The sequence below is a fragment of the Somniosus microcephalus genome, chromosome 24 (assembly GCF_052327205.1).
Source record: "Somniosus microcephalus isolate GS21.2 chromosome 24, FLI_Smic_1.0, whole genome shotgun sequence".
In the NCBI taxonomy this organism is placed as follows: domain Eukaryota; kingdom Metazoa; phylum Chordata; class Chondrichthyes; order Squaliformes; family Somniosidae; genus Somniosus; species Somniosus microcephalus.
In genome coordinates, this window is record NC_141010.1 from 5,618,492 (window position 1) to 5,637,004 (window position 18,513).

General features: G+C 57.1%; 1 protein-coding gene across 1 annotated transcript in view; it reads left to right on the forward strand.

The window, feature by feature from the left end:
- The window catches only part of LOC147100990 (sorting nexin-11-like), a 129,302-nt gene that overhangs the window by 5,593 nt on the left and 105,196 nt on the right, over positions 1-18,513 (forward strand). The window contains exon 2 of the mRNA XM_085966141.1: positions 15,302-15,442. The gene's annotated coding sequence lies outside the window, so the exon portion shown is untranslated. The remainder of the gene's footprint in view (positions 1-15,301; positions 15,443-18,513) is intronic.

Below are 18,513 nucleotides of genomic sequence, written 5' to 3' on the forward strand. Positions count from 1 at the left end.
CAAACTACAGGCTTTTAAACCCACAAGCTTGGTGTCACTAATTACTACTTCATGATTTGCCTCGTCTCCTCTCCTACTTGTTTCAACCTTGCTGATGTCCTGCAGATCTTGGCCCTTCATCACGGTTTTTCAATTTAAAAAAGAACTGTTAAATTCACCAATTAAGCTCTGATCTAAAGCAGTGAAAGAATAACAATCAGGATGGTATTCACTTCCTCTCTCCTCTCTGGATTTTTTCAAGTCATTCTCCACACTCTCAGTGAAAAACTGGGTAGTTGTGTCTCCTCATCACTGGAGTGGCCATTATGTATCTGCCACTCCCATTGTTGCTGTGCAGTGCTCACCGCGTACTGCCAGCTGTGGCCCAGTTGGTAGCACTCTCGCCTCTGAGTCAGAAGGTTGTGGGTTCAGCAGAAAATCTGGGCTGGATCTCCCAGTGCAGTACTGCCTGCCCTCTCGGGTGGACATAAAAGATCCCATGACACTGTTTGGAAGAAGAGCAGGGGAGTTCTCCCTGGTGTCCTGGCCGATATTTATCAGAAATGTTCCCTTTAAGCTGCACGGCCGCGCAGCGCTCCAGGGGTCCCACGCAGCCAGGGAGACGGCTTTTCAATTGGAAAAAGCCGTGCAAGCGCGGAATTTTGAACGGGCGACGCAGCCCCCAAAAAAATTCAGTAACATTGTTCATCAGTCAACCAGCATCACTAAAAAACAAACAATCCGGTCATTATCACATTGTTGTTTCTGGGAGCTTGCTGTGTGCAAATTGGCTGCTGCATTTCCTACATTACAACAGTGACTACCCCGCAAAAGTACTTCGTTAGCTGTAAAGCACTTTGGGACATCCGGAAAGGCACTATATAAATGCACGTCTTTCTTTATGTCTGTGTCACTGTGCAGTGCTCACCGTGTCTCGGTCTCTGTGTCACTGTGCCGTGCTCACCGTGTCTCGGTCTCTGTGTCACTGTGCAGTGCTCACCGTGTCTCGGTCTCTGTGTCACTGTGCAGTGCTCACCGTGTCTCGGTCTCTGTGTCACTGTGCAGTGCTCACCGTGTCTCGGCCTCTGTGTCACTGTGCAGTGCTCACCGTGTCTCGGTCTCTGTGTCACTGTGCAGTGCTCACCGTGTCTCGGTCTCTGTGTCACTGTGCAGTGCTCACCGTGTCTCGGTCTCTGTGTCACTGTGCCGTGCTCACCGTGTCTCGGTCTCTGTGTCGCTGTGCAGTGCTCACCGTGTTTCGGTCTCTGTGTCACTGTGCAGTGCTCACCGTGTCTCGGTCTCTGTGTCACTGTGCAGTGCTCACCGTGTCTCGGTCTCTGTGTCACTGTGCAGTGCTCACCGTGTCTCGGTCTCTGTGTCACTGTGCAGTGCTCACCGTGTCTCGGTCTCTGTGTCGCTGTGCCGTGCTCACCGTGTCTCGGTCTCTGTGTCACTGTGCAGTGCTCACCGTGTCTCGGTCTCTGTGTCGCTGTGCAGTGCTCACCGTGTCTCGGTCTCTGTGTCACTGTGCTGTGCTCACCGTGTCTCGGTCTCTGTGTCACTGTGCAGTGCTCACCGTGTCTCGGTCTCTGTGTCACTGTGCCGTGCTCACCGTGTCTCGGTCTCTGTGTCACTGTGCCGTGCTCACCGTGTCTCGGTCTCTGTGTCGCTGTGCTGTGCTCACCGTGTCTCGGTCTCTGTGTCACTGTGCCGTGCTCACCGTGTCTCGGTCTCTGTGTCACTGTGCTGTGCTCACCGTGTCTCGGTCTCTGTGTCACTGTGCCGTGCTCACCGTGTCTCGGTCTCTGTGTCACTGTGCAGTGCTCACCGTGTCTCGGTCTCTGTGTCACTGTGCCGTGCTCACCGTGTCTCGGTCTCTGTGTCACTGTGCAGTGCTCACCGTGTCTCGGTCTCTGTGTCACTGTGCAGTGCTCACCGTGTCTCGGTCTCTGTGTCACTGTGCCATGCTCACCATGTCTCGGTCTCTGTGTCACTGTGCCGTGCTCACCGTGTCTCGGTCTCTGTGTCACTGTGCCGTGCTCACCGTGTCTCGGTCTCTGTGTCACTGTGCAGTGCTCACCGTGTCTCGGCCTCTGTCGCTGTGCCGTGCTCACCGTGTCTCGGTCTCTGTGCCGTGTTCACCGTGTCTCGGTCTCTGTGTCACTGTGCAGTGCTCACCGTGTCTCGGTCTCTGTGTCGCTGTGCCGTGCTCACCGTGTCTCGGTCTCTGTGTCACTGTGCCGTGCTCACCGTGTCTCGGTCTCTGTGTCACTGTGCCGTGCTCACCGTGTCTCGGTCTCTGTGTCACTGTGCAGTGCTCACCGTGTCTCGGCCTCTGTCGCTGTGCCGTGCTCACCGTGTCTCGGTCTCTGTGCCGTGTTCACCGTGTCTCGGTCTCTGTGTCACTGTGCAGTGCTCACCGTGTCTCGGTCTCTGTGTCGCTGTGCCGTGCTCACCGTGTCTCGGTCTCTGTGTCACTGTGCCGTGCTCACCGTGTCTCGGTCTCTGTGTCACTGTGCAGTGCTCACCGTGTCTCGGTCTCTGTGTCACTGTGCAGTGCTCACCATGTCTCGGTCTCTGTGTCACTGTGCAGTGCTCACCGTGTCTCGGTCTCTGTGTCACTGTGCCGTGCTCACCGTGTCTCGGTCTCTGTGTCACTGTGCAGTGCTCACCGTGTCTCGGTCTCTGTGTCACTGTGCAGTGCTCACCGTGTCTCGGTCTCTGTGTCACTGTGCAGTGCTCACCGTGTCTCGGTCTCTGTGTCGCTGTGCCGTGCTCACCGTGTCTCGGTCTCTGTGTCACTGTGCAGTGCTCACCGTGTCTCGGCCTCTGTGTCACTGTGCAGTGCTCACCGTGTCTCGGCCTCTGTGTCACTGTGCAGTGCTCACCGTGTCTCGGTCTCTGTGTCACTGTGCAGTGCTCACCGTGTCTCGGTCTCTGTGTCACTGTGCAGTGCTCACCATGTCTCGGTCTCTGTGTCACTGTGCAGTGCTCACCGTGTCTCGGTCTCTGTGCCGTGCTCACCGTGTCTCGGTCTCTGTGTCGCTGTGCCGTGCTCACCGTGTCTCGGGCTCTGTGTCACTGTGCCGTGCTCACCGTGTCTCGGTCTCTGTGTCACTGTGCAGTGCTCACCATGTCTCGGTCTCTGTGTCACTGTGCAGTGCTCACCGTGTCTCGGTCTCTGTGTCACTGTGCAGTGCTCACCGTGTCTCGGTCTCTGTGTCACTGTGCCGTGCTCACCGTGTCTCGGTCGCTGTGCCGTGTTCACCGTGTCTCGGTCTCTGTGTCACTGTGCCGTGCTCACCGTGTCTCGGTCTCTGTGTCGCGGTGCCGTGCTCACCGTGTCTCGGTCTCTGTGCCGTGCTCACCGTGCCTCGGTCTCTGTGTCACTGTGCCGTGCTCACCGTGTCTCGGTCTCTGTGTCACTGTGCCGTGCTCACCGTGTCTCGGTCTCTGTGTCACTGTGCCGTGCTCACCGTGTCTCGGTCTCTGTGTCGCGGTGCCGTGCTCACCGTGTCTCGGTCTCTGTGCCGTGCTCACCGTGCCTCGGTCTCTGTGTCACTGTGCCGTGCTCACCGTGTCTCGGTCTCTGTGTCGCTGTGCAGTGCTCACCGTGTCTCGGTCTCTGTGTCACTGTGCCGTGCTCACCGTGTCTCGGTCTCTGTGTCACTGTGCCGTGCTCACCGTGTCTCGGTCTCTGTGTCGCTGTGCCGTGCTCACCGTGTCTCGGTCTCTGTGTCACTGTGCCGTGCTCACCGTGTCTCGGTCTCTGTGTCACTGTGCCGTGCTCACCGTGTCTCGGTCTCTGTGTCACTGTGCCGTGCTCACCGTGTCTCGGTCTCTGTGTCACTGTGCAGTGCTCACCGTGTCTCGGTCTCTGTGTCACTGTGCCGTGCTCACCGTGTCTCGCTCTCTGTGTCACTGTGCCGTGCTCACCGTGTCTCGGTCTCTGTGTCACTGTGCCGTGCTCACCGTGTCTCGGTCTCTGTGTCACTGTGCCGTGCTCACCGTGTCTCGGTCTCTGTGCCGTGCTCACCATGTCTCGGTCTCTGTGTCACTGTGCAGTGCTCACCGTGTCTCGGTCTCTGTGTCACTGTGCCGTGCTCACCGTGTCTCGGTCTCTGTGTCACTGTGCCGTGCTCACCGTGTCTCGGTCTCTGTGTCACTGTGCCGTGCTCACCGTGTCTCGGTCTCTGTGTCACTGTGCAGTGCTCACCGTGTCTCGGTCTCTGTGTCACTGTGCAGTGCTCACCGTGTCTCGGTCTCTGTGTCGCTGTGTCGTGCTCACCGTGTCTCGGTCTCTGTGTCACTGTGCAGTGCTCACCGTGTCTCGGTCGCTGTGCAGTGCTCACCGTGTCTCGGTCTCTGTGTCACTGTGCAGTGCTCACCGTGTCTCGCTCTCTGTGTCACTGTGCAGTGCTCACCGTGTCTCGCTCTCTGTGTCACTGTGCAGTGCTCACCGTGTCTCGCTCTCTGTGTCACGATGCCGTGCTCACCGTGTCTCGGCCTCTGTGTCACTGTGCCGTGCTCACTGTGTCTTGGTCTCTGTGTCACTGTGCCGTGCTCACCATGTCTCGGTCTCTGTGTCACTGTGCCGTGCTCACCGTGTCTCGGTCTCTGTGTCACTGTGCCGTGCTCACCGTGTCTCGGTCTCTGTGTCACTGTGCCGTGCTCACCGTGTCTCGGTCTCTGTGTCACTGTGCAGTGCTCACTGTGTCTCGGCCTCTGTCGCTGTGCCGTGCTCACCGTGTCTCGGTCTCTGTGCCGTGTTCACCGTGTCTCGGTCTCTGTGTCACTGTGCAGTGCTCACCGTGTCTCGGTCTCTGTGTCGCTGTGCCGTGCTCACCGTGTCTCGGTCTCTGTGTCACTGTGCCGTGCTCACCGTGTCTCGGTCTCTGTGTCACTGTGCAGTGCTCACCGTGTCTCGGTCTCTGTGTCACTGTGCAGTGCTCACCGTGTCTCGGTCTCTGTGTCACTGTGCAGTGCTCACCGTGTCTCGGTCTCTGTGTCACTGTGCCGTGCTCACCGTGTCTCGGTCTCTGTGTCACTGTGCAGTGCTCACCGTGTCTCGGTCTCTGTGTCACTGTGCAGTGCTCACCGTGTCTCGGTCTCTGTGTCACTGTGCAGTGCTCACCGTGTCTCGGTCTCTGTGTCGCTGTGCCGTGCTCACCGTGTCTCGGTCTCTGTGTCACTGTGCAGTGCTCACCGTGTCTCGGCCTCTGTGTCACTGTGCAGTGCTCACCGTGTCTCGGCCTCTGTGTCACTGTGCAGTGCTCACCGTGTCTCGGTCTCTGTGTCACTGTGCAGTGCTCACCGTGTCTCGGTCTCTGTGTCACTGTGCAGTGCTCACCATGTCTCGGTCTCTGTGTCACTGTGCAGTGCTCACCGTGTCTCGGTCTCTGTGCCGTGCTCACCGTGTCTCGGTCTCTGTGTCGCTGTGCCGTGCTCACCGTGTCTCGGTCTCTGTGTCACTGTGCCGTGCTCACCGTGTCTCGGTCTCTGTGTCACTGTGCAGTGCTCACCATGTCTCGGTCTCTGTGTCACTGTGCAGTGCTCACCGTGTCTCGGTCTCTGTGTCACTGTGCAGTGCTCACCGTGTCTCGGTCTCTGTGTCACTGTGCCGTGCTCACCGTGTCTCGGTCGCTGTGCCGTGTTCACCGTGTCTCGGTCTCTGTGTCACTGTGCCGTGCTCACCGTGTCTCGGTCTCTGTGTCGCGGTGCCGTGCTCACCGTGTCTCGGTCTCTGTGCCGTGCTCACCGTGCCTCGGTCTCTGTGTCACTGTGCCGTGCTCACCGTGTCTCGGTCTCTGTGTCACTGTGCCGTGCTCACCGTGTCTCGGTCTCTGTGTCACTGTGCCGTGCTCACCGTGTCTCGGTCTCTGTGTCGCGGTGCCGTGCTCACCGTGTCTCGGTCTCTGTGCCGTGCTCACCGTGCCTCGGTCTCTGTGTCACTGTGCCGTGCTCACCGTGTCTCGGTCTCTGTGTCGCTGTGCAGTGCTCACCGTGTCTCGGTCTCTGTGTCACTGTGCCGTGCTCACCGTGTCTCGGTCTCTGTGTCACTGTGCCGTGCTCACCGTGTCTCGGTCTCTGTGTCGCTGTGCCGTGCTCACCGTGTCTCGGTCTCTGTGTCACTGTGCCGTGCTCACCGTGTCTCGGTCTCTGTGTCACTGTGCCGTGCTCACCGTGTCTCGGTCTCTGTGTCACTGTGCCGTGCTCACCGTGTCTCGGTCTCTGTGTCACTGTGCAGTGCTCACCGTGTCTCGGTCTCTGTGTCACTGTGCCGTGCTCACCGTGTCTCGCTCTCTGTGTCACTGTGCCGTGCTCACCGTGTCTCGGTCTCTGTGTCACTGTGCCGTGCTCACCGTGTCTCGGTCTCTGTGTCACTGTGCCGTGCTCACCGTGTCTCGGTCTCTGTGCCGTGCTCACCATGTCTCGGTCTCTGTGTCACTGTGCAGTGCTCACCGTGTCTCGGTCTCTGTGTCACTGTGCCGTGCTCACCGTGTCTCGGTCTCTGTGTCACTGTGCCGTGCTCACCGTGTCTCGGTCTCTGTGTCACTGTGCCGTGCTCACCGTGTCTCGGTCTCTGTGTCACTGTGCAGTGCTCACCGTGTCTCGGTCTCTGTGTCACTGTGCAGTGCTCACCGTGTCTCGGTCTCTGTGTCGCTGTGTCGTGCTCACCGTGTCTCGGTCTCTGTGTCACTGTGCAGTGCTCACCGTGTCTCGGTCGCTGTGCAGTGCTCACCGTGTCTCGGTCTCTGTGTCACTGTGCAGTGCTCACCGTGTCTCGCTCTCTGTGTCACTGTGCAGTGCTCACCGTGTCTCGCTCTCTGTGTCACTGTGCAGTGCTCACCGTGTCTCGCTCTCTGTGTCACGATGCCGTGCTCACCGTGTCTCGGCCTCTGTGTCACTGTGCCGTGCTCACTGTGTCTTGGTCTCTGTGTCACTGTGCCGTGCTCACCATGTCTCGGTCTCTGTGTCACTGTGCCGTGCTCACCGTGTCTCGGTCTCTGTGTCACTGTGCCGTGCTCACCGTGTCTCGGTCTCTGTGTCACTGTGCCGTGCTCACCGTGTCTCGGTCTCTGTGTCACTGTGCAGTGCTCACCGTGTCTCGGCCTCTGTCGCTGTGCCGTGCTCACCGTGTCTCGGTCTCTGTGCCGTGTTCACCGTGTCTCGGTCTCTGTGTCACTGTGCAGTGCTCACCGTGTCTCGGTCTCTGTGTCGCTGTGCCGTGCTCACCGTGTCTCGGTCTCTGTGTCACTGTGCCGTGCTCACCGTGTCTCGGTCTCTGTGTCACTGTGCAGTGCTCACCGTGTCTCGGTCTCTGTGTCACTGTGCAGTGCTCACCGTGTCTCGGTCTCTGTGTCACTGTGCAGTGCTCACCGTGTCTCGGTCTCTGTGTCACTGTGCCGTGCTCACCGTGTCTCGGTCTCTGTGTCACTGTGCAGTGCTCACCGTGTCTCGGTCTCTGTGTCACTGTGCAGTGCTCACCGTGTCTCGGTCTCTGTGTCACTGTGCAGTGCTCACCGTGTCTCGGTCTCTGTGTCGCTGTGCCGTGCTCACCGTGTCTCGGTCTCTGTGTCACTGTGCAGTGCTCACCGTGTCTCGGCCTCTGTGTCACTGTGCAGTGCTCACCGTGTCTCGGCCTCTGTGTCACTGTGCAGTGCTCACCGTGTCTCGGTCTCTGTGTCACTGTGCAGTGCTCACCGTGTCTCGGTCTCTGTGTCACTGTGCAGTGCTCACCATGTCTCGGTCTCTGTGTCACTGTGCAGTGCTCACCGTGTCTCGGTCTCTGTGCCGTGCTCACCGTGTCTCGGTCTCTGTGTCGCTGTGCCGTGCTCACCGTGTCTCGGTCTCTGTGTCACTGTGCCGTGCTCACCGTGTCTCGGTCTCTGTGTCACTGTGCAGTGCTCACCATGTCTCGGTCTCTGTGTCACTGTGCAGTGCTCACCGTGTCTCGGTCTCTGTGTCACTGTGCAGTGCTCACCGTGTCTCGGTCTCTGTGTCACTGTGCCGTGCTCACCGTGTCTCGGTCGCTGTGCCGTGTTCACCGTGTCTCGGTCTCTGTGTCACTGTGCCGTGCTCACCGTGTCTCGGTCTCTGTGTCACTGTGCCGTGCTCACCGTGTCTCGGTCTCTGTGTCACTGTGCCGTGCTCACCGTGTCTCGGTCTCTGTGTCGCGGTGCCGTGCTCACCGTGTCTCGGTCTCTGTGCCGTGCTCACCGTGCCTCGGTCTCTGTGTCACTGTGCCGTGCTCACCGTGTCTCGGTCTCTGTGTCGCTGTGCAGTGCTCACCGTGTCTCGGTCTCTGTGTCACTGTGCCGTGCTCACCGTGTCTCGGTCTCTGTGTCACTGTGCCGTGCTCACCGTGTCTCGGTCTCTGTGTCGCTGTGCCGTGCTCACCGTGTCTCGGTCTCTGTGTCACTGTGCCGTGCTCACCGTGTCTCGGTCTCTGTGTCGCTGTGCCGTGCTCACCGTGTCTCGGTCTCTGTGTCACTGTGCCGTGCTCACCGTGTCTCGGTCTCTGTGTCACTGTGCAGTGCTCACCGTGTCTCGGTCTCTGTGTCACTGTGCCGTGCTCACCGTGTCTCGCTCTCTGTGTCACTGTGCCGTGCTCACCGTGTCTCGGTCTCTGTGTCACTGTGCCGTGCTCACCGTGTCTCGGTCTCTGTGTCACTGTGCCGTGCTCACCGTGTCTCGGTCTCTGTGCCGTGCTCACCATGTCTCGGTCTCAGTGTCACTGTGCAGTGCTCACCGTGTCTCGGTCTCTGTGTCACTGTGCCGTGCTCACCGTGTCTCGGTCTCTGTGTCACTGTGCCGTGCTCACCGTGTCTCGGTCTCTGTGTCACTGTGTCGTGCTCACCGTGTCTCGGTCTCTGTGTCACTGTGCAGTGCTCACCGTGTCTCGGTCTCTGTGTCACTGTGCAGTGCTCACCGTGTCTCGGTCTCTGTGTCGCTGTGCAGTGCTCACCGTGTCTCGGTCTCTGTGTCACTGTGCAGTGCTCACCGTGTCTCGCTCTCTGTGTCACTGTGCAGTGCTCACCGTGTCTCGCTCTCTGTGTCACTGTGCAGTGCTCACCGTGTCTCGCTCTCTGTGTCACGATGCCGTGCTCACCGTGTCTCGGTCTCTGTGTCACTGTGCCGTGCTCACCATGTCTCGGTCTCTGTGTCACTGTGCCGTGCTCACCGTGTCTCGGCCTCTGTGTCACTGTGCCGTGCTCACCGTGTCTCGGTCTCTGTGTCGCTGTGCCGTGCTCACCGTGTCTCGGTCTCTGTGTCACTGTGCCGTGCTCACCGTGTCTCGGTCTCTGTGTCACTGTGCCGTGCTCACCGTGTCTCGGTCTCTGTGCAGTGCTCACCGTGTCTCGGTCTCTGTGTCGCTGTGCCGTGCTCAGCGTGTCTCGGTCTCTGTGTCACTGTGCCGTGCTCACCGTGTCTCGGTCTCTGTGCCATGCTCACCGTGTCTCGGTCTCTGTGTCGCTGTGCCGTGCTCACCGTGTCTCGGTCTCTGTGTCACTGTGCCGTGCTCACCGTGTCTCGGTCTCTGTGCAGTGCTCACCGTGTCTCGGTCTCTGTGTCGCTGTGCCGTGCTCAGCGTGTCTCAGTCTCTGTGTCACTGTGCCGTGCTCACCGTGTCTCGGTCTCTGTGTCACTGTGCAGTGCTCACCCTGTCTCGGTCTCTGTGCCGTGCTCACCGTGTCTCGGTTTCTGTGCAGTGCTCACCGTGTCTCGGTTTCTGTGCCGTGCTCACCGTGTCTCGGCTTCTGTGCCGTGCTCACCGTGTCTCGGCTTCTGTGCCGTGCTCACCGTGTCTCGGTCTCTGTGTCACTGTGCAGTGCTCACCCTGTCTCGGTCTCTGTGCAGTGCTCACCGTGTCTCGGTCTCTGTGTCACTGTGCAGTGCTCACCGTGTCTCGGTCTCTGTGTCACTGTGCCGTGCTCACCGTGTCTCGGTCTCTGTGTCACTGTGCCGTGCTCACCGTGTCTCGGTCTCTGTGCCGTGCTCACCATGTCTCGGTCTCTGTGTCACTGTGCAGTGCTCACCGTGTCTCGGTCTCTGTGTCACTGTGCCGTGCTCACCGTGTCTCGGTCTCTGTGTCACTGTGCCGTGCTCACCGTGTCTCGGTCTCTGTGTCACTGTGCCGTGCTCACCGTGTCTCGGTCTCTGTGTCACTGTGCAGTGCTCACCGTGTCTCGGTCTCTGTGTCACTGTGCAGTGCTCACCGTGTCTCGGTCTCTGTGTCGCTGTGTCGTGCTCACCGTGTCTCGGTCTCTGTGTCACTGTGCAGTGCTCACCGTGTCTCGGTCGCTGTGCAGTGCTCACCGTGTCTCGGTCTCTGTGTCACTGTGCAGTGCTCACCGTGTCTCGCTCTCTGTGTCACTGTGCAGTGCTCACCGTGTCTCGCTCTCTGTGTCACTGTGCAGTGCTCACCGTGTCTCGCTCTCTGTGTCACGATGCCGTGCTCACCGTGTCTCGGCCTCTGTGTCACTGTGCCGTGCTCACTGTGTCTTGGTCTCTGTGTCACTGTGCCGTGCTCACCATGTCTCGGTCTCTGTGTCACTGTGCCGTGCTCACCGTGTCTCGGTCTCTGTGTCACTGTGCCGTGCTCACCGTGTCTCGGTCTCTGTGTCACTGTGCCGTGCTCACCGTGTCTCGGTCTCTGTGTCACTGTGCAGTGCTCACCGTGTCTCGGCCTCTGTCGCTGTGCCGTGCTCACCGTGTCTCGGTCTCTGTGCCGTGTTCACCGTGTCTCGGTCTCTGTGTCACTGTGCAGTGCTCACCGTGTCTCGGTCTCTGTGTCGCTGTGCCGTGCTCACCGTGTCTCGGTCTCTGTGTCACTGTGCCGTGCTCACCGTGTCTCGGTCTCTGTGTCACTGTGCAGTGCTCACCGTGTCTCGGTCTCTGTGTCACTGTGCAGTGCTCACCGTGTCTCGGTCTCTGTGTCACTGTGCAGTGCTCACCGTGTCTCGGTCTCTGTGTCACTGTGCCGTGCTCACCGTGTCTCGGTCTCTGTGTCACTGTGCAGTGCTCACCGTGTCTCGGTCTCTGTGTCACTGTGCAGTGCTCACCGTGTCTCGGTCTCTGTGTCACTGTGCAGTGCTCACCGTGTCTCGGTCTCGTGTCGCTGTGCCGTGCTCACCGTGTCTCGGTCTCTGTGTCACTGTGCAGTGCTCACCGTGTCTCGGCCTCTGTGTCACTGTGCAGTGCTCACCGTGTCTCGGCCTCTGTGTCACTGTGCAGTGCTCACCGTGTCTCGGTCTCTGTGTCACTGTGCAGTGCTCACCGTGTCTCGGTCTCTGTGTCACTGTGCAGTGCTCACCATGTCTCGGTCTCTGTGTCACTGTGCAGTGCTCACCGTGTCTCGGTCTCTGTGCCGTGCTCACCGTGTCTCGGTCTCTGTGTCGCTGTGCCGTGCTCACCGTGTCTCGGTCTCTGTGTCACTGTGCCGTGCTCACCGTGTCTCGGTCTCTGTGTCACTGTGCAGTGCTCACCATGTCTCGGTCTCTGTGTCACTGTGCAGTGCTCACCGTGTCTCGGTCTCTGTGTCACTGTGCAGTGCTCACCGTGTCTCGGTCTCTGTGTCACTGTGCCGTGCTCACCGTGTCTCGGTCGCTGTGCCGTGTTCACCGTGTCTCGGTCTCTGTGTCACTGTGCCGTGCTCACCGTGTCTCGGTCTCTGTGTCACTGTGCCGTGCTCACCGTGTCTCGGTCTCTGTGTCACTGTGCCGTGCTCACCGTGTCTCGGTCTCTGTGTCGCGGTGCCGTGCTCACCGTGTCTCGGTCTCTGTGCCGTGCTCACCGTGCCTCGGTCTCTGTGTCACTGTGCCGTGCTCACCGTGTCTCGGTCTCTGTGTCGCTGTGCAGTGCTCACCGTGTCTCGGTCTCTGTGTCACTGTGCCGTGCTCACCGTGTCTCGGTCTCTGTGTCACTGTGCCGTGCTCACCGTGTCTCGGTCTCTGTGTCGCTGTGCCGTGCTCACCGTGTCTCGGTCTCTGTGTCACTGTGCCGTGCTCACCGTGTCTCGGTCTCTGTGTCGCTGTGCCGTGCTCACCGTGTCTCGGTCTCTGTGTCACTGTGCCGTGCTCACCGTGTCTCGGTCTCTGTGTCACTGTGCAGTGCTCACCGTGTCTCGGTCTCTGTGTCACTGTGCCGTGCTCACCGTGTCTCGCTCTCTGTGTCACTGTGCCGTGCTCACCGTGTCTCGGTCTCTGTGTCACTGTGCCGTGCTCACCGTGTCTCGGTCTCTGTGTCACTGTGCCGTGCTCACCGTGTCTCGGTCTCTGTGCCGTGCTCACCATGTCTCGGTCTCAGTGTCACTGTGCAGTGCTCACCGTGTCTCGGTCTCTGTGTCACTGTGCCGTGCTCATCGTGTCTCGGTCTCTGTGTCACTGTGCCGTGCTCACCGTGTCTCGGTCTCTGTGTCACTGTGTCGTGCTCACCGTGTCTCGGTCTCTGTGTCACTGTGCAGTGCTCACCGTGTCTCGGTCTCTGTGTCACTGTGCAGTGCTCACCGTGTCTCGGTCTCTGTGTCGCTGTGCAGTGCTCACCGTGTCTCGGTCTCTGTGTCACTGTGCAGTGCTCACCGTGTCTCGCTCTCTGTGTCACTGTGCAGTGCTCACCGTGTCTCGCTCTCTGTGTCACTGTGCAGTGCTCACCGTGTCTCGCTCTCTGTGTCACGATGCCGTGCTCACCGTGTCTCGGTCTCTGTGTCACTGTGCCGTGCTCACCATGTCTCGGTCTCTGTGTCACTGTGCCGTGCTCACCGTGTCTCGGCCTCTGTGTCACTGTGCCGTGCTCACCGTGTCTCGGTCTCTGTGTCGCTGTGCCGTGCTCACCGTGTCTCGGTCTCTGTGTCACTGTGCCGTGCTCACCGTGTCTCGGTCTCTGTGTCACTGTGCCGTGCTCACCGTGTCTCGGTCTCTGTGCAGTGCTCACCGTGTCTCGGTCTCTGTGTCGCTGTGCCGTGCTCAGCGTGTCTCGGTCTCTGTGTCACTGTGCCGTGCTCACCGTGTCTCGGTCTCTGTGCCATGCTCACCGTGTCTCGGTCTCTGTGTCGCTGTGCCGTGCTCACCGTGTCTCGGTCTCTGTGTCACTGTGCCGTGCTCACCGTGTCTCGGTCTCTGTGCAGTGCTCACCGTGTCTCGGTCTCTGTGTCGCTGTGCCGTGCTCAGCGTGTCTCAGTCTCTGTGTCACTGTGCCGTGCTCACCGTGTCTCGGTCTCTGTGTCACTGTGCAGTGCTCACCCTGTCTCGGTCTCTGTGCCGTGCTCACCGTGTCTCGGTTTCTGTGCAGTGCTCACCGTGTCTCGGTTTCTGTGCCGTGCTCACCGTGTCTCGGCTTCTGTGCCGTGCTCACCGTGTCTCGGCTTCTGTGCCGTGCTCACCGTGTCTCGGTCTCTGTGTCACTGTGCAGTGCTCACCCTGTCTCGGTCTCTGTGCAGTGCTCACCGTGTCTCGGTCTCTGTGCCGTGCTCACCGTGTCTCGGTTTCTGTGCAGTGCTCACCGTGTCTCGGTTTCTGTGCCGTGCTCACCGTGTCTCGGCTTCTGTGCCGTGCTCACCGTGTCTCGGTCTCTGTGCAGTGCTCACCGTGTCTCGGTTTCTGTGTCACTGTGAGTGCTCACCGTGTCTCGGTCTCTGTGCCGTGCTCACCGTGTCTCGGTTTCTGTGCAGTGCTCACCGTGTCTCGGTCTCTGTGCCGTGCTCACCGTGTCTCGGTCTCTGTGCCGTGCTCACCGTGTCTCGGTCTCTGTGTCGCTGTGCCGTGCTCACCGTGTCTCGGCCGCTGTGCCGTGCTCACCGTGTCTTGGTCTCTGTGTCACTGTGCTGTGCTCACCGTGTCTCGGTCTCTGTGCCGTGCTCACCGTGTCTCGGTCTCTGTGTCGCTGTGCCATGCTCACCGTGTCTCGGTCTCTGTGTCACTGTGCTGTGCTCACCGTGTCTCGGTCTCTGTGTCACTGTCCCGTGCTCACCGTGTCTCGGTCTCTGTGTCACTGTGCCGTGCTCACCGTGTCTCGGTCTCTGTGTCGCTGTGCCGTGCTCACCGTGTCTCGGTCTCTGTGTCGCTGTGCCGTGCTCACCGTGTCTCGGTCTCTGTGTCGCTGTGCCGTGCTCACCGTGTCTCGGTCACTGTGCCGTACTCACCGTGTCTCGGTCTCTGTCACTGTGCAGTGCTCACCGTGTCTCGGTCTCTGTGTCACTGTGCCGTACTCACCGTGTCTCGGTCTCTGTCACTGTGCAGTGCTCACCGTGTCTCGGTCTCTGTGTCACTGTGCAGTGCTCACCGTGTCTCGGTCTCTGTGTCGCTGTGTCGTGCTCACCGTGTCTCGGTCTCTGTGTCACTGTGCCGTGCTCACCGTGTCTCGGTCTCTGTGTCGCTGTGTCGTGCTCACCGTGTCTCGGTCTCTGTGTCACTGTGCCATGCTCACTGTGTCTCGGTCTCTGTGTCACTGTGTCGTGCTCACCGTGTCTCGGTCTCTGTAGCTGTAGCTTGGTGTCTGCAATGTGTCTGGATTGTCTTATTGCCATTGTGCAGTGAATAGTGACAACTCTCTTTGGAGTCTTCTCCCAATAATACCAAACACTTCCCCACTGCCCAGTGCTTCACCGGCTTTGGTGCCTCCCAGCAGCTGCACGGGATGATTTACAGGTGTGGGCACGTACTTTTCTTCTTTATTGATTTGTAATGTTCTCCCAGCCTCTCCTGATGGCGCTGACTCTAACTGGGATACCATTCCATGGGTACCGGCCATCCTCTGGGACCTTACCCAAGTGGCCATTCTGTATGAGCCTGATCAGTGTGTGACGACAGGCCAGAGAAGACATCAAACCGAGCCCGATCCTCTCCTCACCGTCGGGTAGATCTTGACTTTGTGCGATAGCTGGACTGGAAGCCAATGTAGATTGATTTGCTATATTGCATCTTACGTGATCGCACAAAGTCAAAATCTACCCCCCTGATGTCCACACACTTGCACCTTCCAGCAGCAGTCTTTGGATAATGATTAGGAAGCAGCGACCCCGGATGTCTTGCCCCCCCACTCCCCCCCCCCCCCCCCCCCCCGCCCCACTGCCCCACCAGCATTTTGCCCCAACTCAGTAGTGCTGAGACCGATTGTTGTGCGTTTCCAGTTGCCCGGGTGGGTTAATCCAATGGGCTGGGGATCAGTTCTGAGAATGGCGTGTCTTTACCATCTGAGATATGGGAGGCAGGCTCACTTTTTATCAGTCAGTTGAACATTGCCTCCACTCCCACACCCAGACTCCGGATTGTGAAATAACAAGTTAGGAGTGAGCAAAGCTGAACTTTGCGCTGTTTGTGAACAGGGGTTTCGACTTGCTGCTGCCTGTCACTGTCACTCAGATGAGGAATCGTGAGAGTTCGGCTGCTGCGACTCGGAGCAGCAACCCGGTGACTGGAATACCAACTGCAAAGCTGATAGTTGGCTGAACATTGGAGGCCTGCAGGTGAGATATAATGGCTGCTTAACCATCTTGGTCACAGTTACTCAATGGCATTATAAAAAGTAGTATTATTATTAGTTTAGTCGAAGAAATGTAGAGAATGAAAAATATTCTCCTGGTTTCTTTTCCACATTTGTACTTGTTTTCGTGACTGCGCTGATCATTTTTGCAGGTTTTGTGCAGTCAGCACCAATGTTCCCTGTAATTTTTTCTTGGTGCTCGGCCCCTTTAACTGGCTGCGTGGCCCATTCAAATTTTTGCGTACGCGCGGTTTCTCCCGTGTAAAAGCCGGTGAGTGGCCTGTGCGACACCTCCAGACCACGCAGCTTAATGGGAACGTTTGTCAGCGTGGTTTTCACCAGAATGAGACCGGGGCTTAGAGGGTTAAATTATGTGGACAGGCTGCAGAAACCTGGCTTGTATTCCCTCGAGTATAGAAGATCGAGGGGTGATCAGATCGAGGTGTTTAAAATGTTAAAAACGGTTTCCTCTGGTGGCGAATCAAGAACAAGGGGACATCGTCTTATAAATAAGCTCGGCCGTTCAGGAGCGAACTCGAGAAGCACTTTTTCCACACACAGGGTAGTAGAAATCTGGAACTCTCCAAGGCTGTGGATGCTGGGGGTCAATCGGAGCGTTCGAGACTGAGTTTGATCGATTTTTGTCAGGTGATGTTATCAAAGGATATGGAGCAAAGGAGGGTAAATGGAGTTGAGATGCGAATCAACCATGATCTAATTGAATGGCGGATCAGGCTCGACGGGCTGAATGGCCTCCTCCTGTTCCAAAATTCTATAGACTCTGCAACAGTTCCCATGGATTGGAGGGTAGCTAATGTAACCCCACTATTTAAAAAAGGTGGTAGAGAGAAAACGGGGAATTATAGACCGGTAAGCCTGACATCGGTAGTGGGGAAAATGCTAGAGTCCATTATAAAGGATGTAATAGCAGAGCACTTAGAAAACAGTGACAGGATCGGACAAAGTCAACATGGATTTACAAAAGGTAAATCGTGCTTGACTAATCTACTGGAATTTTTTGAGGATGTAACTGGTAGAATAGATGAGGGAGAACCAGTGGATGTGGTGTATTTGGACTTTCAGAAGGCTTTCGATAAGGTCCCGCCTAAGAGATTAGCGTGCAAAGTTAAAGCACATGGGATTGGGGGTAAGGTACTGACTTGGATAGAGAACTGGTTGGCAGACAGGAAGCAAAGAGTTGGAATAAACGGGTCTTTTTCCGAGTGACAGGCAGTGACTAGTGGGGTACCGCAGGGATCGGTGCTGGGACCACAGCTATTCACAATATATATTAATGATCTAGACGAGGGAACTAGATGTAATATCTCCAAGTTTGCAGATGACACAAAGCTGGGTGGGCGTGTGTGCTGTGAGGAGGATACCGAGAAATTCCAGTATGATTTGGACAGGTTGGGTGATTGGGCAGATGCATGGCAGATGGAGTATAATGTGGATAAATGCAAGGTTATCCACATTGGTGGCAAAAACAGGAAGGCAGATTATTATCTGAACAGCAATACAGGAAACTTTGTGCTATCCGGCACCGACGGGACCGAGCTGCTGCCGTTCCCTCAAAACTGCCGGACACTCCAGAGCTAATGTTGAAACATACGGAGATTTATGAATCAACAAACCCTGTTGCCTCTAAACAGTCGGCAAGCGTCTCTGTAGCGTCTCTAGCTGGAGCTGTTGCTTAGCTACAGACCTTGCAGAGCTTGACTGTTCAAAAAAAGCAAAGAAAAGAAACAAAAAGAATAAAAAACGGCTCCTGATTTTTGCCGGTGGTTCGATCTTGCTGGACGGTTCGCCTCCGGCTAACACACAGTTTCCTGTAGATTGGGAAAAGGGGAAGTGCAATGAGACCTGGGTGTCCTTGTGCACCAGTCGCTAAAGGTAAGCATGCAGGTGCAGCAGGCGGTTAAGAAGGCAAATGGTATGTTGGCCTTCATAGCGAGAGGATTCGAGTACAGGAGCAAGGCTGTCTTGCTGCAGTTGTACAGGGCCTTGGTGAGACCACACCCTGAGTATTGTGTGCAGTTTTGGTCGCCTTATCTGAGGAAGGATGTTCTTGCCATGGAGGGAGTGCAGCGAAGATTCACCAGACTGATACCTGGGATGGCAGGAATGACGTACGAGGAGAGATTGGGTCGATTGGGCTTATATTCGCTGGAGTTTAGAAGAATGAGAGGGGATCTCATTGAAACTTATAAAATTCTAACAGGACTAGACAGACTAGATGCAGGAAGGATGTTCCCGATGGCGGGGGAGTCCAGAACCAGGGGTCACAGTCTAAGGATAAGGGGTAAGCCATTTAGGACAGAGATGAGGAGGAATTTCTCCACCCAGAGAGTGGTGAACCTGTGGAATTCTCTACCACACAAGGCAGTTGAGGCCAATTCATTAAATATATTCAAGAAGGAGTTAGATATATTCCTTAAGGCTAAAGGGATCAAGGGGTATGGGGAGAAAGCAGGGACAGGGTACTGAATTTGGATGATCAGCCATGATCTCATTGAATGGCGGAGCAGGCTCGAGGGGCCGAATGGCCTACTCCTGCTCCTATTTTCTATGTAAGTCATTAGGAATGCAAATGGTGTGCTGGCCTTCATTACAAGAGGATTTGAGTACAGGAGTAAAGAAGTCTTACTCCAATTATGTAGGCCCTTGGTGAGACCACACCTGGAGTACTGTGCACAGTTTTGGTCTCCTTACCTAAGGAAGGATATACTTGCCATAGAGGGGGTGCAACGAAGGTTCACAAGATTGATTCCTGGGATGGTGGGACTGTCGTATGAGAAGAGATTGAGTAAACTAGGCCGTATTCTCTGGCATTCAGAAGAATGTGAGGGGATCTCATTGAAGCATACAAAATTATTACAGGGCTTGATAGGATAGATGCTGGGAGAATGTTTCCCTTGGCTGGGGAGTCTAGAACCAGGGGCCACAGCCTCAAGATAAAAGGGTAGGCCATTCAGGACTGAGATGAGAAGAAATTTCTTCACACGGAGGGTGGTGAATCTTTGAAATTCTCTACCCCAGAGGGCTGTGGAGGCT